Source organism: Anomalospiza imberbis, chromosome 3 (assembly GCF_031753505.1).
Source record: "Anomalospiza imberbis isolate Cuckoo-Finch-1a 21T00152 chromosome 3, ASM3175350v1, whole genome shotgun sequence".
In the NCBI taxonomy this organism is placed as follows: Eukaryota; Metazoa; Chordata; class Aves; order Passeriformes; family Viduidae; genus Anomalospiza; species Anomalospiza imberbis.
The window spans coordinates 114,204,873-114,232,767 of NC_089683.1; the positions used below are offsets into that span (position 1 = coordinate 114,204,873).

Here is a 27,895-nt window from a genome sequence, read left to right on the forward strand (position 1 = left end):
AAAATGAAAGTGTGCTAGAAAAGGGCCTTGGTGTGGCAGAGTGCTCCCACGATCCAGATGAATACTTGTAGGGCCAGTGATGGGCTAATGGGAAATGTCAGCCTGGCTCTGGAGCTCTTGACCTGCCAGGAAATGTAACTGTTGACTGCCTCTCCACGAGACATATTTCTTGTGCAGAAACAGATGTGCAAGAGACTCATCTTCAGAGCTTTTCAAGAAGATCATCACTGAAAGCAGATCACTTTAGAATTTAGAATATTTGCAGATTTTTTTTTCCGCTTTGTATTTTAGTAGCCTTAAGGAAAAAAAAAAGAAGAAAAAAGACAAAATTAATTTCATTAAATTCTTCCAAGAGCTTGATTACCTATTTTTAATAAAAGCACGTTCACCTATTAGATTGTCTGTGGTCTTTATTTACTAAAGGGGAAAAGTAATAAACCTACTGTCCCTATTGTTTACCTGAATCTATAATACCAAGACTATTTTTCAAGTACATAATTAAAACACCTTTTTTACCCCCTGCAAAAAACAAGTTTGATCAAATAAGAAATAATAAATTGTTGCTAGCTTTCAGATGGCATTAGCATAGATTTTTTTGTCTTAAGTTTTTTAAGGAGCCTAGCAATTAGGATCCATTATCATGTTGATTAGAGCTTTGAATCACCATAATGACTTCTGTCTGCAGAAATCACATATTAATAGAAATGACAATTGATGGCCATCTTTTGGCAGCTGGCAGTTTGTAGTATTTCATGTAGGTGGCAAAGACAACAGTTACAAGGTCCAGCAATGAGATTCCTCTGTGTCAAAGGGGGGATATCCTAATCCACTCATGCAACTGGTGTCCCCAGTCCTTAAAGATGTGAATAGGCATTGCCAAATCCTTCTGTAACACAAAAATCACTTGGACTCTCAGCAGCAACCAAGGTCTCACCACACAGCAAAACATTTTGCCATCTAAGCAACAACTTAGAAGTACCCTGAAGGAAGATCGCCTCGTGGAGGGGATCAAAACCCTTTTTGGAGTGACAAAGTGCCATCCAGCTGGAAGCTACATAGTCCCTAAACCTATTTTTGGTGGTGGCAGCTGGTCATGTCAGAGGCAGAATATTTTGTATCAGATAATGATTCACCAATAGATGGGGAATGTTTTCAATTTCACCAGGCTTCTAACATTAAAAAACCCAAGCAAATAAACAAATGAAAAACCCAAAAGATACAAAAAGCCCCAGCAGCTCCAACACAAAATAAGATGTGCAACTTCTTCCCATCTTAAGGAAAAACACACAAAACCAAAAAAAAAACCTTTACTTGAAAACATCTTTAGAAGGCAAAATATTTTCAAGCCCCAATCACTGTAACAGACACAGAATCACAATCACCCTCAGAACATTCATTCCCTTAATTATCAACAATTCAGAGAACGGAGAAAGCTTGTTGCCATTCTAAGCAGGAGTAGTTCTTTGTTTGTCTTTTTGCCAACCAAATGAGAAACCACAAATTAGGTGATTTTTTTTTTTTACTCAATTTTACCTTCGGTGCTGTTAATGAAGTGTCTTGAAAACCTGAAAGCTAAATACTCACATTGTCCATGAAATGAAAGTGTGTATTATCAGAAATAATAGGTGCTGTGCTTGCCAGCTGTGGATGAATCAGGAATTACTTGGATTCGTAGTTCCTGGTAACAAACCTCCCCTCTTATATTTCCCAAGTCTTGCAAATGCCTTGATTTTCACATCCCTTCTTGTAGAATGCATTTTCCTGAATTCAAGACAGCTGGTTGCGTATTCTGAGGCCATACTCACCCGTCTCTTTCAGCCTTTTTCAAATTAAATTAACCATGTTTAAATCATGCTTACTGAGAAAACAGCCCCAGTCTAATCTTTATATTGACACAGACTCAGTATTTTCTTCCTTATCCCAAACCTCTCCTCAAACATTTCCTTTTGAGCAGTCCCCATTTTCTTGATTTCTCATCCCCCTTGAGCCACAAGGGCACATTGGACTTCTTAAGAATGAAATGGGTTTTCAATCCCTAGATCATTATGAGATCATATTGAAGCAAAACATAATTCCACTTTCCTTCATGAAGTGATGATAAATTGGAATTCATACTTTTTTCAAGAGGGGAAGGACAGGAGGAAGGAAAGACACGAAGGCACATTATCGTGAGTGGTAGTTAATGATCTTCTAATTAATGTTGCAAGTCCCAATTTTCAGTTTTAATTTGCCTTGCCCTACTTGCAAGTTCACCCTTATATGTGTCTGCCTCCAATAACTGCAACATATCTGTTGAAAAGCAGTTACAGAAAGCAGGCCCTGCTGCCTATTAATTAGGTAATTACTATTGCTGGGTTTTTATTCCCCCAAACTTCCCAATGGGATTAACGCCCTTCCAAGAGTCAGAAACCTCTCATGCCATGGAGATTTCTGTTTTGCTCTTACCTGTTTGGTTACTAATTACATTTTAATCACTAAAATTACCCTCACAAGCAAATATATAGGTTTATTCAGGGAAGTACTCATGTCCTTGGATGTTCATTCCTTTACAGCTGCAAAACACAGAACCTCTCCAGGTAAGAGATTCTCCCCTTGTGTTTACATTAATTATAGTGGCATTGCAAGAAAAAAAAACTGCAAGGGATGCAGAAGTTTCCCCCCAGTCCTCTTATGTTCAAGCAACTCATATGTCAAACTGATGCATATATTATAAGGCTGCATAATTAGTTACCAACATTAAGTCTATACTTAGCTCAAGCATCTTTTTTTCCCCCCTACTTGATGGTAACACAGTCCCTGGGTCATGGTCAGTACCACCCTGATTTTCATTAGAATCTGTAACTGGAAAAATCCTCAACCCACCTTCATCATCCAGCTGGAAAAACTTAAGATAGGTAATGGGAGGGGGAAAGGGGAATATGACGACAGGACACACAGCAGATAGAGAAGAAAAGAAGGAAGAAAAAGTGTCAGTAAAACAATTGGGAAAAAAACCAAAATAAAACCCCTCCTTTTTTGGCAGCACTGAACTGTGACATACTTAAAATAGGAGCATGGATAATGCATTTTCATGGCTTATGACAGATGAGTCCCAGCTGAATGAAATCAAACAGTCATTCTCCAAAAGAGCCCAAGACTTTATTTCATGTGCATTTTACATTTGAAAGAGAGAGAAAAGATCCTGTTGTCATGCATCCTGATCTCACAGTCTGGCCGCTGACCTTTCTTTATTCCCCAGCTGTGCCATTTCTGGTGTCAGAGAGACTCCAGGAATGAACTCCCACAGTGAGTCACGCCGGCTGTGCTGCCACAGACTCCTCAAACGGGAGTGCAGCAACTGAGGCTCTCAGACCAGAAACTCTGGGCACAGCCTGGATCCTGGGAGGGAGACAGAACCTACCCTGGGCAGGCCCCCTTCAGATGCAGTTCTTGGCATCAGTGCCCAGGCATTTTAGCTCACAGGTTCTGCTTCAAGCCTAGAACATAAACATTCCTCCCCTGAGTCCAGGTCTGCATATGGCTGTTATTTATGATGAACTGAAAAGCATAGCTACTGAAGAATTTTTTCTATGCAGATTGGCTTTCCCAAATGTCTTTAAGATCCCACTGAAAACATATTGTTGGGAAAATTTGCTTGCCTTGTACTGCTAATAAGAGGTTTACAATTAAACTGGACAAAGCCATTGAAAACACAACAAGCAGAAATGCTGCCATTGCCAAAAGCAAAGACTTGAACAGTCCTTTCTCCTGCCTAAAGCCTATGGCTGGTAATTAAACTGAAATTGAACACTAGTTTAGTTTTTTTTTTTTTTTTGTTTTTTGTTTTTTTTAATGATTCCTGTTCAAGAATCCTACTGAGAACAGCAGGCAAACTTCATCTTTTTTTCTGAGCAAATATGCCAGCAGGAAAAAGAACTAAAGAAACACAAAACACTTCTATAACCTGTTACCACAAAATAATTTTAGACAAACAAAATTACGATGGGAAATTTATACTTTACAGATACCCTAAAATAAGGCTGTTCAAGGGGGAAGGGGGAGGTGACACAGAGCTGTTGCAATAAACTTTCAATACACAACTCATAGTCCAATACTCTGAATGAACCAATTTTTTCTTTCTTGGAAAGCTGACAGGAGAAAGAAGCAGGCCAGGTACCATCAAAATTAATGAACCACGACTGGACACATAGCTGCTAAGCAAATGGGACTGTTATAACACCCTGGGAGGTTTGGTCTGTCCCCCTTCTGCTGCCTGCCCTTCCTCCCCTTACTGCATGGCTCTGGGAATCACCATCTGAAGAAAAGAAATCAGCAGTGCAGTGACAACACCTTAAATCTTGCATCAAATACAAATATTTATAAAAGTAAATGTATTGGTTTGTATATAAAACACCAAAATGTTACTTCAGCAGAATACTGCCTCGGCAGATTTGGGCTCTGAAAAAATATGCAATTCCAGAATTAGGATTACCTACGTGATTTTAGTTTGCCATCCTTATGCATCTGCCTATGGGTAATACTTGATCCCTCCACCGAGGCAGGAGAACACACACAGTGCCCAGAGGACAGAAAGTAGCAGGGATAAAAGTCTGAGTCCAGAAAATCTTTCCTACTTCCGAAAGCCATTCTCTACCACCAGCTGAAGGGCCACTGGAGGAGAAAAGCTGCTGTACAGACCAGCAGATTCATCCCAGAGGTCACCTCTGTCCCACAGCTGGGTACCTCTGCAATCTGATATCACCTTCTTAATTGTTAATTTTGGCCTCCTGCAGCTATATTAAGCCCTTGCCCATACACGTCCCATCCTGTTTTGTTGTAGTGGATGACAGAGGAAATGGAAAAGGTAAAAGGTACCCAGAGGCAGAACCCTCTAGAACAGGTGAAGAAAGCTTTTCATCATTCCCAGCCTCACAGGGAAGCACGGGACATTAAGAATATTACAAGATATTGACAAATAAACTTTTGAGAAAAATTGACTTTAGTCCAGCTATACATTTACTGCTCAAGGTTCCAAAGTACATTAAGTAAAAAAGACAAAGACAATTAGGAATTTTAAAAGATACTTCAAAATTGTTCCCGGCACAGGCAAAATGAAAAAAATCAAAACAATAATGAGCTTTTTCACCTGCTTTATTGGAAAGCTGTAACATCAAGTGAAAAGACCCCTGACCCAAACTCAGAGTTTTAATTTCATTGGAATTCCAGTACTAACATACTCATTTTCTTTGCAGAAAAGAAACTTCTTTGGAAGTAAACACCAGCCAGAGAGCTTTTCAGGGCCAAAAAAGAATCTGGCAATTTCAACATTTTCTTCCAATTGGGGGCAGGGACAGGGACGTGTTTGAGCAGACCAGAGGGGTTTCAGAATTCAAAAGCCAGCATATTATCTCAATGTCTTATCTAAGGAGAAACTTAGGAAAGCCAAACCCAATATTTCAGACAAATTTCCTCACTCAGTTTTGTCTCCTGAGCAGTTTGGGCATGCACAATGAGCCTCAGTTGGTGCCACTGAGCATGGTGAACATATTTGTCCCAATTTTCATTTAGTTAAATATTCCCATTCAAAACACTGCCTAATTAAAGTATCCATTATAATTCCATAATGACAAGTTAATGGAAAAAATCTCCTCTGGAACTCAATTAAATTATTTCTGTTAATAATTGGTGAAAAGAAACCCTGTTAAATGCATACTTAAAATGCTATACAAAGTCATTGCTTCATAATATACAACAGGTTCAGCCTATTTCTATGAGGGATGTAAAGGTTAATGAAATACCGCCTAGATCATGCAATTTTCTGGGAACTTGGGCATGTAAACATCAACTCAGCAGTCTGAGGCACATTTCCACTTGGCCCCTGTATCCCTTGATGGTCAAATATGTTTTAACAAGAAAATCCTACAGCTGTAGGACAGTCCAGGAAGAATCAAGCCCAATCATATGATTCACTGCTCACTTACTGGAGGGGGAGGGGAAAAACAATTCTATAAAGCTAGTAAATTTAATGCACACATAAAGAACACAAAATATCCAACTCTGAAAAGATGTATTACCTTGCTATTTTCCAGAGTATGTGGTACTTTAGGTTATCTTATTTACACAGTTCAGTGAGGGCTTCCTGTAGGCCTACAAAGAGCAAAAAAAATCATGCATTCCAGATGAAAATATTGCACTTTGGTGGGATAAGGATTTTACTCTTGACTTTTCCTTGAGACCACATTTTGTTCGCATGTAAAGGTCAGAACTTACGCTGCTACACTGGATGCCTTCCTCAGACGACAGTGAGAGTCCAATCCTTGTTTTGTAAATCCACTACGTATTTAATTTAATGAAAGAACACACATATACACATATGAAATTTAATTTATGCTTTTAGTACAACTTTAGAACAACATGCTTTTTTAATCCAAGAATGCACTGAAGTCTTAACCACCTCGACCAAGAGTATTTCTATTTTTTTTGTTTCTGTGTTCTTTGCCCCAGCACTGCGTCTTACTTGCTTTTTGGGGGTAGAAGGACTTTTTACAAGAACATGTAGCAATAAGACAAGGGGGAATTACTTTAAACTGAAAGAGGGTGGGTTTAGATTGGAGATTAGGAATAAAGTCTTTCATGTAAGAGTAGTGAGGCACTGAAACAAACATTCCAGAGTTGTGGATTCCCCATCCCTGGGAGTGTGCAACACCAGTTGGGATGGGGTTTTGAGCTGCCTGGTCTAGTGGAAATTATCCCTGCTCATGGCAGGGATGAGATTGCCCTGGCTGGAATGAGGTGATCTTTGAGGTGTTCCAACCCAAACCACTCTGTGGTTCTATACTGGTGGAACACTGCCCATGCAATTAAGACACGGGTAGCAGGTGGCTTTTCCAAGTCTCACTTACCAAGGAACAAAGGAAGCTGCGGGTACAAGGGGTCTCACGCAGACCTGTCCCACTGGATGCAGCTCGACCATGAGCCAACCACTCTGCTGCACAAATACAACAGCCTGAGAGCGTCCCCTGAGCTGTCCCTGCTCACATCCCCTGGGGCTGGGACACGTCTCAAGGTGCCCCCCGAGGCACAGAGACCTCTCTGGGAATGACACGGACAGGTCCAAACTGAGGTCTCTCTAAACTGCAACTTGAATGCACATCCCCTCCCGCTGGGGTGTGAGACCCCTCACCTGACAGAGAGCCTTCCTTAACCAAGGCAGGGGAATCCTCTATTCCCAACAGATCCTCCCTAAGTTCCTGATTAGTTGTATGCTAAATTAATACTAAATAAATCCATACAATTAATTCCTCTAGATATAAACTGCTGTCCAAATCTGAGATCAAGATTGGACCTAGATGTTAAGCTCCATCAGAAATTTAGAAAGCTAGGGCATCCACTCAACCTCACAACTCAATGGGAGGGCCTCCCTTACCCTTTTATATATCTGGAGTCTGTGTAAATCACTTTAAACCCATTCTATCTCGATTTTCCTTTGTGTTTCATCTCACTAGTAAGCATTACAGTGAACCTTGCCATCAAACTTTGTTAAGTGACACTTTTATAAACTCATATGAACTATTTTTGTTAATACCTTTCATGGTATTTTTGGCATTCAATACCTGAGAATGACAAAGTAAATACATACCTAAAAATTACAAAAAAATTATTTAATACTATTAACTGCCCTTTTTAGAATCACCTTTCAGAAATCACATCTTTATTTTGCATTCTGTAGCAATCTCATTTGGTCACACTTATAAAAATACTGTAAAATCATAAACACAGAAGAAAGGGAATCTATTCAAATTAGGAAACAAACTGTTTTACCTTCAAGTTAAAAATGAAAAATCATAGTATAAAGATCAGCTATTGCTACTGGAGTCATCTCCAAGACATACAGCAGAAAAATAAAACCCAGGGTGTTTCACATTTCTTTGGGAGCCAAGTCAGGCCCTGTGCAGTCAATCGTTGCTATAGCAACATATGAATCAGGGAGAAGATAACACATCTGAATGCAGAAAATTAACTTACCTATGATCATCCCGTTGCATTTGATAGGATGTGTATGCTCATTTGGAAGGGAAAGATCATTACATTTTAATTACAATGCATCACTTTCAACAATATCCAAAAAAATTCCTGCATGAAATATTTGAGGCCAAAGGGAATATTATCCATTGCACATCATCCTTGCACTTGGGGTGGTTTGATTTTTATTTCACCATCTTCCAATAACAGAGCAGTGAAAAAGTGTAACAGCTTTTTATATATCCTCTCTCTCTCTGACATTAAATACAAAATTAGATCCCAATGTTAGGAACTTAAATAAGTCTACAACAAGGTATATTGCAAACCTAATCACTGTGCTATTGTTTAGAAATTTACCATGGTTGTGAAGGAAAAAAGGTCAGATGGTAGAAATCCTCATTTCAATGCATTTTTAATCCAAAATAAAGATTTACTTTGCCTTGAAATCAAAGAACTGATAACAGTTGTTTAAACCATTTAGTATAGAAAATGAGAGGAAAAGGAGAGTAAGAACTCATGTATTTGAATTTTTTAGAATCTGTTCAGGATTAAATCATATTGCCCCAAGCTGTAATCAATATGTTCAGCATATGAAATATCCCCTGCCACGAGAATATAATCCAGAATTGCCATCCTAATTATCCAACAGCTTTGAAACCACCTTTCTTCTGCTAGAGGCTACACTTAAAAGTTGCCAACCCGCACAGACACAATGCAGAAAGACAGCCTCAGACATCAAATGCTGCAGCCACAGGCAATCAGGTAGCTGGGTCCCACGCAGCCTGTTTTGTCACCCCAGTCAGACCTTTTGTCCTGAACTTTCCTGGGAAGAAAGCACGCAGGGAGAGCTTGCTGCTGAGAAATCTGTGCTGGGAAATCGGATGCAGGTCCCAACAAACAAGCCTCACCTGCAAGCAGGTGAGCTGCAGGAGGAAGAGCTAATCAAGTGCAGGATAATGTAAACCTGCCGCACAGAGGAGAGCAGAGTCTTCAGCAAATTACATTTGAAGCTCACAGAATGAAAAATGCCAATTGTGTCAGCTGCCATTGACACGACTCTGAGCTGCTGGTGGAATTAATACCACCAGGAAAAGCATGAGAGACCCTAATAGAAGGCAGTCAGAGGAAGTTACTAGAAATTACTAATGACATTTCTTTGTACCAGCCAGACTTCATAAACTTCATCTGACTCCTAAAAAAAAAAAAAAAATCTTGCCTAAATCTCAGGATTGTTAAAAAGTTTAGTATAAAGAGACATACGGTAGTGGCAAATGAAAATCAGCTTCTCTCTTACAAAAGCAGAGATGGGGAGAAATGGGAGTTGCACATCAGCCACCTTCATTATATTGTGGAAAAGCAGAAATGTAACTGAAGGCAGAAGCAACTCCTGCAAAAGTTGCTTTTAAATGCTGGACAGAAACCTGCAAGGACAGGTTCCAGCTATGAGACTCTCATGAAAGTCTCACCAGCTACGCACTTGTTTCTTCTTTTTGCTTTGGCAAACTCAGGGATCCCTTTTAACCTTCCCAAAGGAAAATAGCACTTCAAAATATCACCACCACCCTGCAAAAAGAAAACAGATGCAACTCAAACCAAACCTTTTCCCCAAAACACTCCCCCAGACTGGTGCTAGAGATGAGAGGTTAGAATTCAGTAGGATTCGCTGCTGTGATTCCCAGAATACCTCTTGCTGTGGAAAATTAGCTCAGTGCCTGACACAAAGACAGATTTTACAGCTTTGTCCCTATGGTCAAGCACAGAGAATCATTGACACAAGACTGCAGTACAAACAGATGGGAGAACTGGAGGTGCTTTGGCATCCCTGAGGTGAAATAACTGCAAAGCAGCCCAATCAAAGCACAGAAGGCAGAGGAGCCACAGCAGCCAGCCAGGAAGAAACGCTTCCTCTTTTGCCACAGTTTAGGGGAGCTTGAGGGATGCTGTGAAAAAAATGTTTTGCACCAAAGGGAATCCTCTTGAAGCAGTGACAAAATGCCAATGTGACCAGTAAAAAGGCAAAATGAACCACAGGCCAGTAGGCTGGATTGATACCCACCCTTCCCTCACCAACGTGGTTTTTCCTCCCTTCCCCGTTAGCATTTCAGAACTCACAGGGCGTTTCCTGCCTGTGTTAACCAGTCAAAACACACAAAAGACAGAAACACACAGCAGTACCATGACCCAACTCTGTCTGCTTAGCAGTTAACAAAAAAAAGAACAAATTTATGAAGTGAAAAAAAAATCAAATACTATCTATGTATATATATATATATATATACACACACATCCCACTGTATAAGAAGTAAAAGAAGAGGGTGAATGCCTTTCTATGCAAAGGAAGATGAAGAGCTCTTTCAATTGGCAAAGAGGAAGGATATGGGTCTTGATGTTTGCATTTGATCATCTTGTTGCAGTGTAAATGTTTATTACATCTTTTTTTTATCCAGAAGCAGGAATGAATTCCATCCAAGCTAAGAGTAAAGCCACATCAGTTTCAGATGCCAAGATTACTTCTGGCAAAGTATAAAAGCAGTTTTTCTTTTACATTGTGAGCTCCATTTGCTGATATACAAACAGATGTGAAAGGAGCCTCCAAACCACAAAGTTCCAGATCAAAAATCGTTTGCTGTTTGGCATTAGCTTTCCTTGAGGACAAACCTCCTGGGAAATCAAGTTGGGAAGCCAACAACCTCCAGCTTAGATTAGAGAACACTTGAGAAGCTTAAGAACTTTTCAATGAACTGATTTTGGCTCAAAAAAAGTTAATTGCTGAGCATTTGGTTCAGTGAATGTTTAGAGCTACTCCCTTACAGGAAGGGACCTGCACCATGCAGAGGTGGGTGCAACCAGACTGATCTGGGGTCAGCAGCAACACAAGCTGGATAAATGACCTTTGAGGGGCTGGGACAGCTCCTGGTGACCCACACACGGTGCCATGGGGACATCCCACCCAACCCCACGCTGAGCTCTGTGTATCATGCTGTTCTGTACAGTGCAATAACCAAGCTGAAGTTCCTTCAGCTGTGCCCACCAGGGAGCTGCACATCGATGTGGGGAGCAGATACCAGAGGGAATTTATCTGACTCGGCTGAGTACAAGAATTCAGCATCCAAATCCAGCTCCAACATTTATCAGAATTTCAAATCCAATTTCAAATGGACTAGAAGTGAACACATCCTCTATGCTGGGAAAATTCTTAAAAAATAACTTAAGACATATTTTGCAACCACCATGCCTATACAACACAAATACACAAAGGGAGCTACAAATCCTGCCAATTCAAAAGCTGGTTCCCCCCTTCCAGTCCTACTGACCTGTCAGTAGTCAAACCACAGCATCTGAAGTTCATCCATTATTTATACCCTAAGCACTTTGCTAAGAAGCTGGATTTAACTTCTGAGTTACATCATTTATGCAAATCTCACAACAGCAAGAATAAACTGCCTGGGTGACAAAAAGCCTGGTCTTGAAAGGCAGGGCATCAAGGTGCCCCCCTCCTCCACAATTTTATTGCAAACCAGTCAGAATTTTTTAGTCAGAAAATAAAAATTGTTTCCTTCCTTTATTTTTTTTTTACTTGTAAGAGCATAAAGTCATTTAGGCTGAAAACGCCTTCTCACATCCAAGTCCAGCCATTAACCCTTCACTGCCAAGTCCACCACTAAACCTGATAGCCTCAACTACACATCTTCTAATTAATTTGAGAGATAATGACCCAAACTACTTCCCTAGACAGCCTGTTCCAATTCTTGACAGCCCTTCCCGTGAAGAAGTCTTTTCTAACATCCAATCTAAACCTCCCCTGGTGCAACTTGAGGCCATTTCTTCCCATGCTGTTGATTGTTACTTGTGAGAAGGGACCATTTTGTAACAACCAAAAAGGCAGCAGTGCTACAGCATCATGTGGGAAAAGCAAACACTGATGCTTGTTCAACAAACATATCCCCACATCATTTGTTCCCCAAAGTTTACACAGTGAAGTTTTCACCCTTTTCTTGATTTTGCTGCTGCCCTAGGAAATTATTATTCTGCTCACTGAGAAAACATTCCCTCATTTCCCTCTACCCTGGGAAAAATGTAATATATTAAATGGGACAAAGTAATGTTGGTGGGGAAAAAAAAAATCTTCCACTGAGGAGCCAAAATATCAAAATATTCATTTTAGTGAAGACTTTGTCTGACAATAGTTTAACGTTTTTCCATCAGATCCAGCAAGAATTGGCCTTCTGCCTCCCTCAGGCCAGCCAAGCATCTCTGCTGCCCATCTTGCATTGCCCACGGACTACAAAGTGTCCCTGAGGGGGCATCCCAGCAATCTGAGCTTTTAAAGAAAAACAGAGACCACCAGACTTACACACAGCGTTGAAATGCTTGCCTGACTCCATCTGCAGGGAAAGCTATTCCATTGGAAATCTGGACTATATATCAACCACCTCCAATTCCTTCTGGGTTTGTACTTTGTCATTAAAATTTCACTTTATCGTGGCAGAAAACTGTCACAAATTCCAGGGTGTGAGAGATGAGAGTTAAGCCAGATGTGGCACTGATTGCAATAAAATATTTGCAGTAGCACTGTACTACAGGTAACACATGCAGAAAATCAAATATTCTTTGCATATGTCGTGCCCTGACAGCCCTTTATTTTAATTAAAAGACACTTGTAAATACTATGTGCAATCTTGTAGAACAGCAGGAGCATGTGTGTATAAAAGGAAAAATTCATACATTTCCACAGGACAAAATAAAGAAGTGCCATGGGAAAATGCTTTGCTTCTTCATTATCCTGTATCAAACAAATGTGCAGTTCAGATGAAGGCTTAATGCAATTCCAGCCTCATTTATATACTTCAGATAAAAGTTAGTAATAAATCAAATCAGCCAGGAGATAGAAACTTAATGCCTCAATAGCTATGGTGCATAGATTAACAAAAAAGCAAAAATATTTCAATATTAGGACACATTATCGATGTGTATCTTTTATAAAACTCACTCAAGGCAAATAATGAAACAATTTTTGATAAAACATTACATGTGATCTGAGGCATAACATGCAAATATATCAGCAGCATATTGACCCAACTTTTATTTTTACAATTTTTCTCTGAACTATAAGGAATAATGAGACATTGGCAAGAGTAGTTTGGTGTTTTTCCCACAATATGCCACTAATTTTTAAGATTACCAGTCCTTAATGGTAAAAAATATTTGTTTGCTTCCTTAATAATACGACTATTTTCCCATTAAATACTCAGCTGCATCCATTTAAAATTGTGAATAGGAGTTTCACCAGCTCCAGCATTAGACTTTCTTTGTTTACCTCCTCACAATTTAGGAGACTGAATTCTTTATGTGAGCAGTGGTGAGAAGTCAATGGGACAATTCAGAGTGGCTCTGTTAGATGCATGAGTCAGATAATGTGAAGACCTCCCCACCGTGCTGAAATTTGAAAGGTTTATTTGAATAGCAAACAGATTATGTCTATTCAAGACACAAAATCTGAAAAAATCCACAATTTGATTGAATTAGATTTCAAAATAATCAAAACCATGTCATTACAAACATGGTGCAGCTTTCTGTACTTCAAGGATGTTGCTGTCTGGTTTTTTGAGGTCCGTTATGAAGAAAGCCACTGATTTGGGCCATGCAGTTAAGGACAATGAAACACAGACATCTCTTGGTATTCAGTAATTCCAAAGAAAATAGTGAACTTCAGAACCAGTTGGCTCAATCTGTCCTAAAGGGACGGACTGACAGCTGGCATCTTTACATTTTCACAAGCAGCCCCTCTTCCTAACAGCATCAGATTTTGGATTTGCCAAACCTCTCTAGGTCTAAATGCATTCTTGATTCTTAACTTCCATGCTTTGTGCCTGGAAACCCTGGCATCTTTTCCCTTTAATAAAATTCACAAGTCTGGTATTTCCTACTTCACCCACATCTTTCCTTTGACCCTCACCCATGGAGTTGTCAGCAGCATGACTTGAGTAAAAGGCAGGACATCATCTTCGTGGCTATTTTCCAGGCAGACTTCCTCTGTGGTTTACAGAATTTTTATTTAGCACTGAGCTCTGGTGCTGCTGTGAATGTTCTAGGACGTGCCGGCCCCTGACAGCCAGAGGACTGCTATTGCTGTCTCCAGCACACCTTTCCTTCTCATAAATGCCTCCTTCCCTCAGGGGAGACAGCATTACACTTCCAGCTGAACAGCTGTGCTGGTGGCAATGCTGGTGCTTCCCCTAACAACTGGCAGCAGCCATGCTGCTCACTATATCTAATAGCTGTAAAAAATTTAACATCCCAACAGCAGCCAGCAAACAGTTGGCATTGCTATGACTAGGCTGCTTGCTAAAATCCGTGGCAGGTATTTTTATTGCACTTTAATTGCAGAGGGTAATTCAGAAGACATACCTGTAATTTAAGTCTCCAAATTAGGGCCTGTGATTTATTACGAGGGCGCCAGCAGAGTTTTATTGCAACATAACTGTAAGCATCTGAGCTCAGGCAACCCTGATCTCCAAGTATTCTCTGCCAGAGGAAAAATATCAGTGACAGGGCAAACAAATCTAACTGGGGGATGGGGAGGAAAAAACCCACAAGCACACAAAACACACAGAAGGAAGACAGCAACTGATTTTTTCTTCATCTAACTGGAAGAACAGGGTTTTCCTTCCTGTAAAACAAAGCAGCCCAAATGCCAGAATTTTCTACATTGTACATGGCTTGCAGCACGGAGCTACTTACAGGTGCCACACACCTCTACCCCTGCATGGTCATCTCCTTGCAGCTCTCTGCTCATGATCCTTGCACTGCAGCTACAAAGAAAATTCCTATGGAAGGTTTTCCTGTGCGTGGGGGGACCTGTGGGATAACAGACCCGCACAGGATCTGCTCGCTCCCTTCACACAGCAGTGACCACACAGAGGTTTTTTAATTAACATCCAGGGCCTAACTGACTGTCAGCAGAAGGAAAAGACCAACAACATTTGCTGTGCACAGCTTTGGGGCAATTGAAGAGTTTTTCCAGAAGTGTGGATTTCCCTGGAAAAGCAGCAGCCTCCACTGTCTGACTCCAGCACGGAAAGATTTCAGTTACGATGATGCTGTAGCAGGAAGCACATAAACACATTACTTCCTAATTATTTGAGTTTTGGCTGCTGTCTACTTTTGGTTTAGGAAAATGAGAGGGAAACCTTCCTGCTCTTCTGATTACTTTTTTTTTTCTTCACACAGCTCCTATAAGCCAAGTCCACAGAAATGCCTGTGACTGGCCACAGATTGTCACTCCTAAATATCTCCCAACAACATAGCCACCAACCACGAGAAATTCCCTTTGTCACTTTACAATATATCTCAGCAATAAGAAAGCAGTGCTTAATGCTCCCAAATCCACAGGTATCCAGTGACAAAAACATCCTTTAGGGGAGAGGAGTGGGCTTTGGATCCAGAGGTGGACACAGATAGAAAACTCAGCTGCCTGTGACCCAAGGGTGGTGTCAGCTGTAATCAGGAGCCATGAATTACTGAATTACCACAGCAGTTCCAACAATATAAAATCTACTATTTTGATGATTAAAATTATTAAAATTCCACAGTTTCTTCCAGCATCCTCTTTAGTTCCCCCAGCAGCCTATTAGCTATGTTTTCACCTGTCCACATTTTTCCCCAATGGGAGAAGATACACTTGTGTGAAACAAAACCATTCTTGTTCACTAAAATGCTGAAGCAAAACACTAAAACAGTCTTAGCACTGCTCCATAATCCCAATCTATATTTAACAAAGCTAAATTCTATTTATGGATTCAAACACGTAAAACATGTATAGTACCAAGCAAACATCTCCAATGTCATTATCCCAGTGACAGAACAATATAAAACCCAACAACAGCTTCTCATTGATCAGCTAATCAAGCATGTTTCTAGGAGTTTGCTTACCATAAACAAACTACAATATGGCCAAATCCTTAAATATTTTCTTTGTTAATAATTCTTTATTGCTGTATGTCTGCAGTTTTACAGATTAAAGTCATACTTCGGTCTTGTCCTAAAGAAGCAGATTACATGGTCATAGCTGATTGTTATCTCATAAAATGATGAGCATTCATCTTAGACTGGCTGTCAGGCAGTCATTGGCATTTCCATCTCCATCCCTATATATTCAGAGACCAAAATAACATCCAGAGATGTTGTTATTTGGAATGCTTTTAATCATTTTTCCACCAGAGCACAAGGAGAAGCAATGGGGCCCAAAAAGTCACAGCACTCAATCATCTTTCAGCCCTGGTTAGAATCAATCAGCAGCTGTGAATGGCCACTCTTCTGACGATGTAGGCTAAAAGAAAAATAAGAAGGGGGGGTAAAAAAGAGAGAGAAAGAAAACATTAATCACTGTAAATCAATAGAATAATGAAATCATCTTGCATTGGAAATAACAAGAAGGGCACTTCATTTAATCACAATTTCCCACAGTCCAGACCCACTTTCTACCCCAAGTTATGTACACACATAGAGAGAAAGATCAGCTGTGCTCACCAGCACCACACACTCATTCATCTTATGGTTTTTTCTTTTATTTTTTAATGGATATTTTTTCTCTTGCCTCAAGGGTATTTTCAAAGACAAACCCAAGGCATGGTAGGAGACACCCAGTTCTCACCATTAAGTCATTTGCTTCCCATACTAAGAAGTTTCAACATGTTTTTCACCTAATAAAACCTGGATTCTAACAGTAACCAGCTCTGCACAGATGATCAGTTGCTTTTAGAAAACTGGGTGAGAGTTTAGCCAGGGAGTAAATGTTTCACCATCCTTGTAGCCAGCATTAGCGGTATTGACCAGAGAAAAGATCACAGAAACCTATTCCCTGCCTGCTCCAATTACAGGAGCATCAAAAAGAACTTAGAGAGCAAAAAGAAACTTCCACAGCCCAGAACGCCAACATAATTTTCTTTTTTCAACACCATTTTCTTGGTGCTTTCAAAGGCGTTTAAGGTGCAGGAATTCCATGCCAGTGTGTGTTGTGACAGAGGGACACTGCTTTTAGCCACATGAAAGAATCCTTGCTGAAGTGATCCACTCACAGGCTAGAAATGGGATGCAGGAGTTTGTTTTGTCTGGTTCAGGCTTTTGTTGCTTGGCAAAATCCACTTCACCAGTAAGCCAAAATCTCTTTTTAGCCAAAAGTCTTTTGAAAAAGAAGTGATCAGTGTTCTCTGCTACTCTTTGATTACAAATGAGATCAAGTATCAAGGTTGTCAAAATCTGAAAAAGGAAAAAAACAAAACCTCAACCTATTTTTTTAATTGGTACCATTTAATTTCTAGCCAGCCCAGTGAACAGAGGTTTCTCCAGGGAGCCTGAAAAGTAAAAGGTCTGAAGTTCTCAGCCATCCTCACCAACATGGCTACGACACTGCCAGCACCAGGACTTCCCACTACAAAGCTGAAGTGGCCAGGCTGATCTGTTCATGTCAGTTGCCACCTGCTTGCAATAAAATCATATTCAGTCAGAATAGATGGCCCACTATGCTCTTGTTCTTGAAGGGTTTACCAAATTCCTACGAAGATGAGAAGCCTCCTGAACATCTGGCACCATGAGACCTTCAGCTCCCCAGCCAGGCCATAATATGTATAATTTAAGCACTACTGTGCAGGTCAAACAACATGCACAGCCTCAATTTAGAAGTATTCAATAGGCTGAAAGACATTCAATGACACTTTCACTTGGGATGCATCACACCTGTGCTGGGGAAAAAGAAATAGCAGTCACAAATGGGATTTCGAGATAAATTTTCATTTACCATCAAATATAGGCTTTCTTCTGTTGCATTGGGAGCCCTTTTTTTTTTCACCAAATGACAGATATCTGTCCTTATTAAATCATATCTAGGGTGTTCTTTGAATATCTGAACTGGTTCTCACTATCAAAGCCTGACAAAGCTGTGAGAAGCTTCAGAACTGATGAACTCTGATACCTCCAACAGGCAGTAGGTGTAAGTGAACATTATCAGGAGGAGCCACTATTTTCAATTTGTTTTGGATGCTTTCTAGCAGCTTCCAAATCTGAGAACCACATAAACTCATCTTTACTTGATTTGTTAAAAAAAACAAAAACCACCAGCATTCACTCAGAAGCACAGTCCTTCATCGATCCCATGCTTTCATCACAGTGCTCCAAGGTGATTCCAATGCAAATATTGAAGCCTGCTCTAACCCACAGTTCCAATTCACCAGGCCTCATAACCTTTTCTGAAAAGCTTGCTTATTCTTTCTTAGGTCAATAATTTCCCAACTTCTCCATTCTCCAGTCATTTTTACGTAACAAAAAAGTTCTGCTGTGATCTGAGACTGCAACTCTGTCTCGTTTTCTCTGCCATGATCGAGTATCCAAAGGCACAATCCTTTCCTAGTTCAGTGAGTCAACCTTCCTGAGGCCTGCTCATCATCAATCTGCCACAGAAATTTGAAGTAAGTTTACAGAACAGTCAAAACAGAGAATGACAAAAACCAACCTTGCTTGATATATATCAACAAAAAATATCAGCAATCCATTTTTTCTATACACACACCCCCCTGAATTTAGTATCTCACTCCAGAATTAATTAAGGGCACTGAGGATTTATGCTTACCTTGAACAATAACACTATTTATTTTTAAAATGCTGGAAACAGCAAGCTAGATACTACACATAACAACTCTTGACATTTTTTCTGTCTTCAATCTTTTCTCCATCATGAGAAGCACCATTTATGGACAGTAATGTCCTGGATAAGCAACATCCCAAATGATCAAAAGTTGCCCTAGAGAATTGCCAGCTGAAACCTTCCACAGTATTTATTATTTTTCATTATGTGTTGGCTGCTGAGATCACATGGCTTTATCTCAACTTCCACAGGGGCATTATCTATTCCCCAGGTCTGTACAGGAGAGTTGAGATGATAAATTATGTCCTTTCATCCCACTGAGAAAGAGGAGGTACTCAGTCAAGACTAAAATTATATTTTGAGTATCAGTATAGCACTTCACTTTCCCCACTTGTTTGCACCACACACCACCCAGTTCATCACAAGCTCTGTCACAACATTGCATCACAAACATGCCTTTAGCTTCAGCGTCCTACCTATTACAATCAGGAAGGATTTTCAGTCACAACTGTGTTAGACAAATTATGCCAAAGCCAAGGTTTGCACATTTGTACTCAGAATCACTTGAACGAAGTCATCTACAGCAGCTTGACCAATCAAGAACTAAAGTCATGGTCTGGAATGCTTGCTTCAAAAGAAAATTAGGAACTGTTGTAGTGTATACTGCCAAATTATCTTCCAGAGGATTTCCTAGCTAAAATTCCCCTGCCACACTGCCCACTGAGGGAATCCCAGGTGTGAAGCTTCAGCCTCACTGCTGTGTTAATGCCTTGGGCTTCTCCTGGACAAAACAAGGATGTGCAGTATGCCTGGTTTAGGGAAAGAGAAAAGAATGTCAATATTGCCTGGGAAGGGGAGAAACAAAAGAGAACCAAAAAAAACAAAACAAAAAAGGGCTGTTACTGTGCTGAAAGGCAAGATTCACTCCATTGAGACAAAGAATTTAAAGCATTTTAAGGGTGACATCATTACTCTGATGCTTACAGAGTACCTGATTTTTTCTTGAACAAAACAGCCATGCATTTGGCGCCACACAGCTTGAAACAGAAAACAAAAACACCCCCATAGAATTTGTGCTTTCTAGAAGCCAACCATACCCCAAAGATGCATTTCTAGTTGGCCAAAAGAATGCCCGTTCAGAGGGGTAGGCTATTAATAAGGAGCTCAGCTACAGAATGTTAAATAAACTTAACTTCACTGCATAAAATTCTCACAAAATTCTCACAAAATTCTCTTTTCTTGATTTCATCATCAGAAATTGGGAAGTTTATGCATCTAATACAGATGCATGTGGACCTCTAGCTTATTTGCTAATACATCCAGGAAAGTAAGTATTTATTAAATATACTTTATAGATAAAAACTGTGAATTAATATCGAAATCATCCATAGCTTGTCAAAAGGATTTGATCAGGGAGAAGGTGCTTTTTCAAAAAAAAAATCATAGGATAAAAAAACCTGGAAAAGAAAATACTTGGAAGCAGCCTTCACAGGCAGGATCAAGGCAAGTGGCAATAATTTCCAATCAATCAGTTTACCTGCAAGTTAGAAAAATGAAAGAAAAAGGTCCAGTGGGCACATGTGAAGTCTTTTATGATGTTCCCCCTGCTGGCTTTAGGATTTCACTTACACTGACAGATGAGCACATCTAGAAAAGCCAAGACAAAAAATTTTCAAGCCTAAAGTTTGCTTCTATATGAAGAAACGTGGTTATTATAAGACGTATTCCTGCAATTTGACACAACTAATGACAATCCCATCTTCAAATTCCTATATATTCCTTATATTTTCTCTTTCATCACAAATACATAAAACCAAACATAAGTAAATTGTTACAGGTCTTCTTTCTTTCATTGTTATTGTTTCCTCTGCCCCTTATTATTTACCCATAATTTATCACAAAAATATGTTATTTCTCTTTATTTAAATGCAGAACGCCAAAGTCATGCAGAATTGACAGCAGTGAAATATGGGGCTTAGCACAGAAAATTCCTTTCTGAAAGAGAACCTCAGAGCAGCTTTCCCAAACTCCCAGACTTCTACAGAGAATTCAAGCTACCTGCAACTTTTCATATCAAGCTTGAAGAAGTTTTATTGCATCTGCTCCAAGAATTTTAACAGGTGAAAAATTGACAGCACATAACATAACTTGAGCGGATATCTAATATTCTGAATTCATGGGGGAACTAATTCTGAAGACTATTTAATTCCTTGTTCTTGGAAAATTCCCACTGAAGTCAATGAGACTGTGTGGGGTGAATTCAGAAACTATAATGTAAAATGGTACAATAGCAGCCGGCCCCCAGGAGAAAAGAACTTGGGTAGAACTGCACTTGCAACAGAAGCTGAACTTATCAAAACCCTCACATGGCTTCAGATTCCACTTTAATTAGAAATGAATCAAGCTTCAAAACGGTTCTTGAAGTGTATCAAAATTTTAAGTAATGCTGGGTTTATTTCCACAAGCAACCTCCAAAGCCAATGTGTAGATTTTCCCAAAAAATAATTCTGAGAGAACTGATGGCTTCTGCTTCCTTCAGTTGTTTTGAACAAGCTGTACTTTGTGAGGACAGATCAAAGGAAACAGAATGAGGCTATCAGCAGCTGCCATATTCTGTCTGCAGGGTTACACCCAGACAAGCATCCCAAGGGCGCTGCCAGGGGCTTCAGGGAAGAGTAAGGAGAGCAGCTGCTCAGTGACATTTGCAGATCCTGGCTCTGGTAGGCTCTGCTTCCTTTGATGGTGCTGTAAATTAGGGCAGTACAATGTGAGCATGGCACAAACCCTCCCCATGACCCAGCAGGCCATTTCCCCTTCAGAAGCCTTGCAGGATAACTGGGAATAGCTTGTTCAAGGAATATTTCACCTAAGGCCCAGCATTTAGGGAGCTGGCTTGCATGGGAAGCATGCAAATGTTTATTCTTCTGGCAATGCCTCCCTGATTGGAGCATTTAGTTAGAGCAGGCCTGTTGGCATCACCACATGGCAACCTGTATAAAGGGTAGTTCTTGGAGTTTGTTGCTTGGTTATTGGTGGGAGTAATTGGGAGCATTCTGGTAGATGTCTTTCTCATGCAAAAAGGGAAATAAGAATCATTGCTTTGAGAAGATATTTCAGTAGCAGGGCCAGATCATCAGGCTTCCTGAACTGGCTCCTAGAGCTGCACTGACTGGCCCCCTGGGCAACATCCTACCTTGATTCCTGCTGGTTCCCTCACAGGTAGGTCTTGTCACCACCTGATTCCTCAGGCACATCTTGTCACATCCCCTGCATCGCTCTTCATGAAAAAGAAACAGCAGTTCTTTTGCTCAGCCCCAAAGTTACAGTAAAAGCTCAGGGCAGAACGTTTTGCTCCGTTTCTCTGTTCATCAGTGTGAACAATTACTACTGAACCTGCAATGAAATAGAAGAGTGAAACATCAGCCTCACTTCCCAGCTTACTCAAACATGCTCTGGAATATCAGATCCTCCAGACTTATGTGTTTTAAATGCATTCATATCAGCTATGATGCTGCAAAATCCAACCATTCAAAAGACAACAATTAAAACTTGGAAAGACTGAGTAGAAATTTTTGCATAGACTGAGCATAGCAAAGCTAAACATATTCCCATGTATCAAGAGCTTGTGGTATACATGAACTGTAGCAACTCTTCAACCCTAAAAAGATAATTGGCATAGGGAACAAAGTGGTTTTTCAGTCTGGATGTATGGAGTTAATGCTGGAACTCCTGAAAAGCTCTTGTAAAACTGAGAAAAGTCACAACTTTTTTTAAATCTGTGAAAAAAAAATTCCTTATTTTGCTTCTGAGGCATTACTACACTTCAGCAGGCACCAAAAACTTGAAAGTACTGGAATTGGATCAACAGCACATTTCTTTCAGGAAGCTTTGGTTTTTTTGTATCCAAGAAATTAATCTTTTTTTAAATGAAACACTGCTTGAAACAAAGCATTCCTCTCCCTGAGACTCAGCACGTCAGGTTTAGTGACACAAGAAGTTTGTTTGCCACATTAAAAAATCTAGTTTTGAAAGAGAAGGAAGACAAAGACAATTCCCATCTCAGGTCTTGTTTAACCACCCAAACCTTAGAAGAGAGCTTTGACATCTACATTCACATATTCAGCAAAGGGTTATTTTTTTCTAAGCCAAACCATGAAAGAGCCACCATGTGATTTCACTTATGTTTGGCTACAAAGGTTCCACATTTACTTTGCTTCGAGGGTTTCACCAAACAGAAGAGTTCAGATATATCCAGCCCTCATTAGAGAGAACATATTTTCATTGGACCTGCCACATCCAAACAGACCTGAACCACGGGACATCCCCCAGTAAGAGCAGAATCAAGGCTCCAGCAAGCTGTGATTTTTCAAAAAACAGAGCTGGCAAAAGCTGTGAAATATCTCCACCACAGAACAGCATACAAGGTACAGAAGTAACAAATTCTAGTCTAAAAGTGTGTGCCATTCATCAGGCCTTGCAGTCACTCACTCCACCAGGTGGTTACACTGCAGCATCATAAATGAAGTCAGAAAATTTTAAATTCCCAGGGTGGAAATACCCAGCACATACTTTTTGCGATTATTTGGCTTTGCTGTTACATATCTCGAGGAAGCATCAATCAGGATAGCCACAAACTTCTGAAAAGTTGCAGTCTAAGCACAGTTTTTATAAAGACTTAACTCCAAATATTAAGGGGAAAAAGAAAACCAAACCTCACCACTGACCACTAACATACTTCTTAAGTTCTCAGGAACCGCCGTTCATTGGGAATAAAGAAAAGTGAATTTACCCATTTTAGGAACAGTGTCTTCTAAAATATAAAGGAATAAGATGGAAGGAGGAACAGATCTGACATGAGTCAACAGGAAAGGAATTCACACTGGGCAGGTTCAGAAACTCTCCTGCAAGTTTTATGTCATAAAACTTTTTTTAAAAGAAGTTTATGTAAAAGGTGTCTTACAGATTTTTAGCACTTCCTTCTTCCAGAGCAGCTGATTCATTTGACTGTTCTTTTCAAGGTGATCTCTAAAAGGCTGGACTGACACACCAGTCTATCAAACCAATGCTAACTTTTGTTTAATGATTTTGCCACAATCTAAGTCCAGAACTCCCAGGCATTTCCAAGGTCCAAAGTCAGTCTGGTCTCATGAAGAAAGTCTGAGAGGGTTGATGTTTCCTAATGACCTCAAACTGTTCATGGAACTTAGCGATTTTGGATCTACTGATTATTCACTGGTTGCTTCTTGTTGTCGTTGTTGATGCTTGTTGCTGTTTCACTTGTTAATAAACTGTTATTTTTTTCACTTGTATCTACTCATATTTCATTTCTCCTTATTGGTGGAAAGGAATTGGTTGAAACTAAGGGGAGGTAACTCATTTTAGAGTGTCCACCTCTTAAACTGTCTTAAATCAAGACACAGAGTTGAAGCTGCAGGATGAGAGGTTCAATCCTCCATGCTATTGTTACAAGGCTAAGAGAAGCTGACTCAGAAATTTCTCCTGGGACTCTGTGGTTACAATCTCCTTCTCACCTAGCCAAGAGCTGATTTTTCTTTCTGCAAGCTTTATCCATCCAACCATTGGGTTTTCCACTAAACCAGCAGGAGAGCTCTGAAGGGTGAAATGGGTTCTTTATTCCACAGCTGCTTTGTGGGTGCTTCTCCACCTTTTCACTCACTGAGCAGAAACCAGATGAGATTCTCATCCGTAAATAATCTCATCTGTGTCTCTCAAGAGTGCATTTTTCTGTAGGGAAGAACAAAAAACATGTCTGGTGTCAGAAAATACTTTCATAATTGGTGCAAGATTTTCCAGCATTAGTTTATCATGTCAGTGGTAGTGATTTCCAGCCCAGAAAAGAAGCAATTATCAGGAACACAGTGACCTAGATGGAAGACTTTGGATTACATGTAAAACCCTCTCATATCTTGCCATCTACTTTGAGAAAGGAGAGTTAAGTATAAAACTGACTTGCATGAAAGAAAATAATTCAGAGTACACAGACTCAAGCATGCAACTCCTCTCAGATAATTGAGATACTCCTAAGTAGGAAGTATATGTGTGAGGAAACCTCCTGCGTGCTTGTGGCCGAGACACCTTTCAGGACTACCGTTCCTCCATAGTCATTTTTCTCCAAAGTTACTTACCACTGGATAATTCCAAAAAGCAGTGAACCTCTTAATGTAGAGCTGGTTTTGTCATTTAACAGTCCAGACTACTCCACCAGATATCTTGGCATAACTGACATAGTGAAACCCTATGGGTTTGGAATGTTTTATTTCAGATTCTATGCAGCTGGTGCTTCTTTGGATTTCCACTGTATTTGTAAAGAAAAAAAAACTTATTATAATGTTAATCTGAAAATAAAGATGTAATAAAAATACTGCTTTACAAAATAACTTTTTTTAACAAGGCAGAGAACACTTGAAATGCTGGATGGAGCCCATTACCTCAGCTTTACATCAGAAAAGATTAAACCTGGCCTATGTTTATGAAGCTGTCTTCAAGGAAGTGGTTGGAGAAAGTAACAGAGACATCACAGATTTGGTTTGCACGAAGCAATAACAAGACATTCATGTTCCTTTTGTTTCTCCCAGTGAGATATTTTTAGGTTTAAATATCAGACACAGATCCACTGTGTATGTGGGAGAATGAAACGTGAAAGTGTTAAACAAAGCAGAAAGCTCATGTGAGAGATTAAACTCCTACTCCTTACAGTTGAAGCACACATGAACCTCCCAGACTTCCAGATTTGCTGAAGAGAGAACCTGGAAATTTCACACATTCCTGAACATCTCACAAGAGGGCAGAAATACCACCGAGAATACCCAAACTGAAAGAGAAATCATCTCCAGAGTTAAATGTTGTGCATATACCATGTTATGCAGCCATGGCTGGAAGTGCTTGAAATCCCTTTGGAAATCCCTTTGGAAATAATGCCAGCATTCAAATAACTCTTTCCATCATGTGAGCTCCCCTCTAGGCCTCAATCAGATTGTACCACCAATAAAATACTGTACCTGAAACATTGCTCTGTCTCTTTGCAACTAAGCCTGAACAAATATTTATGCAGCAGCTTACATTTTTAGCTGGTAAAATAAATCCACAAATAAACTACACAAAATAAGCTACTCAGCTTTTAAAATTTATGCTTTATGCAAGAAATTATCTTCACTCCTAAAAGACTACAGCTGCCATAAGATTTGCTTCTATTATGGGGGAAGTTTCTGTGTGAAGAGAGTACTGTGCACATGTAAATCACCCTAAAAGCACTTGGGTGTCTTTGCAACAGCAAACCCAGCAGTTTTGAGGGGATTATTTTAAAAGTATCTATACTGAAATTAATTTAAATCCAGAAATGTCTGCATTCTTAATCATATATCAGCAAGTATGTCACTGCTGTCCCATGATTAAAACTCCAAGCATGAAAAGGCTGTGAATATTTAAATGATGAGATCAAAGCACCTACTTTATCATTAGTACCTAAACTATCAATTCACTTTCTCAAAAAGTGCTCAAATTTGAGATAAGTGTCCTGATATAAAAACAAGGAAGCATATGAAATATAGCAGCTAGAGCAAAACTTCTGCAGCAAAATTCTTGAGTAACCAGTAGAGAAATGCCAAGTGTCCCTTGTGCAGGCTCATGTGATCACTGAAAGGGACACTGGCACTAAATTAATTTAGTAATAAAATCAATGTAGCTGGGGAGTGAAATCTCACAGCCAGAGAGGAGCAATGCTGGATTTCCTTAATTTCTAAATAAGAAAATGGACAGACACAAACATTGTCAAGGAATATTAGCAGTTGGCTAATACCTGAGAGTTCAGTTTTTGGCTTCCAAGTATGTTTCAGCAGCCTTGTTATCTGTGAAATAATAATAATCAACATCATCATCATCATCATCATCCTCCTCCTCACTTGCAGGACAGGATTCAGAATTATTTTTTTCCTTCATGAGCATAAAGGAGCTTTTGGAATAAATTATTTTGACCAAATTCACAAGAGAGAGAAGCTGGTTTGGGCTTGAGAGACATTAAAATTTTCCATTTAGTTCTGTCAAAATCTAACGGCAAAATTCAGACTGAGAGAATGAATAACCTGCCTGGACAATCTTGAATAAGGAGGAAGTTGAAACAACACCCAATTTATTTTGTCAAATTCCCTTTATCCTTTTGGTGTCTGTTAATTACAGAAAGTTTTACAAACACCAACTCGTCTCCCATAGACAAGGGCTTACCTGGTTCTTTATTCCAAAATGAAATTAGGATGCAGGCTAGGACTTTCAGTAGGAATTTATTCTTTCTCCCAAAACCAGCTGTAACACCTCAAAAGTTTTGATCACAATGACTTCCCAGCAGAGAGTATAAAATAAATTCCCACGAGCTCAGACACCCAAGGCTAAATGCTTCGGAACAGCTCTTGAAATTGCTTTGGAATGAACAACTGCTGGAATTCTATCAGCCCTACCCCAGCTGTGTGCATTGCCCTGGTACAGCTCAGCACTATTGCCTCATTTGCAGGCTTGACAATATCTAATCCTGAGGAAAGAGACAAATCCATCCCATTCTGGAGCTCAGACCAACCCCCATATCTCCTGGGCTTGAGCTAACAGCTACAGTACGGCCAAATCTAAATTCTGGTGCTTTGAAAGCAGCTAATAGCTCCAGAAGATTTCATGGCATAGCCAAGGTTTATTGCAGAATAATATTTAAAATGTGGTGGAAAATAATTTTTTATTCCTATATGACATTCAAGGTAATAAAAGCATTAAGCCACAATAGACACAGAAGTAATTCCTATGCTTATAGGAATTACAGAGCTTATCACTGAGAAGAATTTTAAGGTTATTTTTCATTTCCTACTCACAAATACTACACCATTTTATTGATATTAAAAGGAATAAAATAATAATTTCCAATTATCAGTTCATCATGGTGAACATATAATATGATTTACTTTTTAATTAAGGAGTCATTTCCAAGGCTGAAATAGTTCATTTTTAATCAAGAAGAACATTATAAACTTTTTCCTATAAACTCTGAACTCTTGAAGAGTTTAATGAGCTACAAGGCTGACATTTCCACCACTAAATTTTAACTGAAAACAAAATATTAAGGTTTATTTTATTTAGTGATGCATCTGACACGATACTCTTTGCCAGTGTTGGTTTTGGGCATAATATGGATCAGGGTTTATAACCAGCAAGAAAGGCAATGCAGGCTGAACAAAGCATGAGAGGGAGTCAGAGAAGCTG

General features: G+C 39.7%; 2 long non-coding RNA genes across 2 annotated transcripts; both read right to left on the reverse strand.

Moving 5' to 3' along the window:
- Positions 1 to 16,184: 16,184 nt before the first annotated feature.
- LOC137471910 (uncharacterized) lies at positions 16,185 to 21,024 on the reverse strand. The gene is made up of 4 exons (XR_010997922.1): positions 20,178 to 21,024; positions 18,626 to 19,449; positions 17,548 to 17,741; positions 16,185 to 17,259 (listed from the first exon to the last, which is right to left on the reverse strand). It is a non-coding gene; the product is annotated as an uncharacterized lncRNA (long non-coding RNA).
- Positions 21,025 to 24,200: 3,176 nt separating this feature from the next.
- On the reverse strand, positions 24,201 to 27,022 carry LOC137471911 (uncharacterized). Its single transcript, XR_010997923.1, has 2 exons — positions 26,457 to 27,022; positions 24,201 to 24,385 (listed from the first exon to the last, which is right to left on the reverse strand). It is a non-coding gene; the product is annotated as an uncharacterized lncRNA (long non-coding RNA).
- Between the last annotated feature and the right edge of the window lie 873 nt (positions 27,023 to 27,895).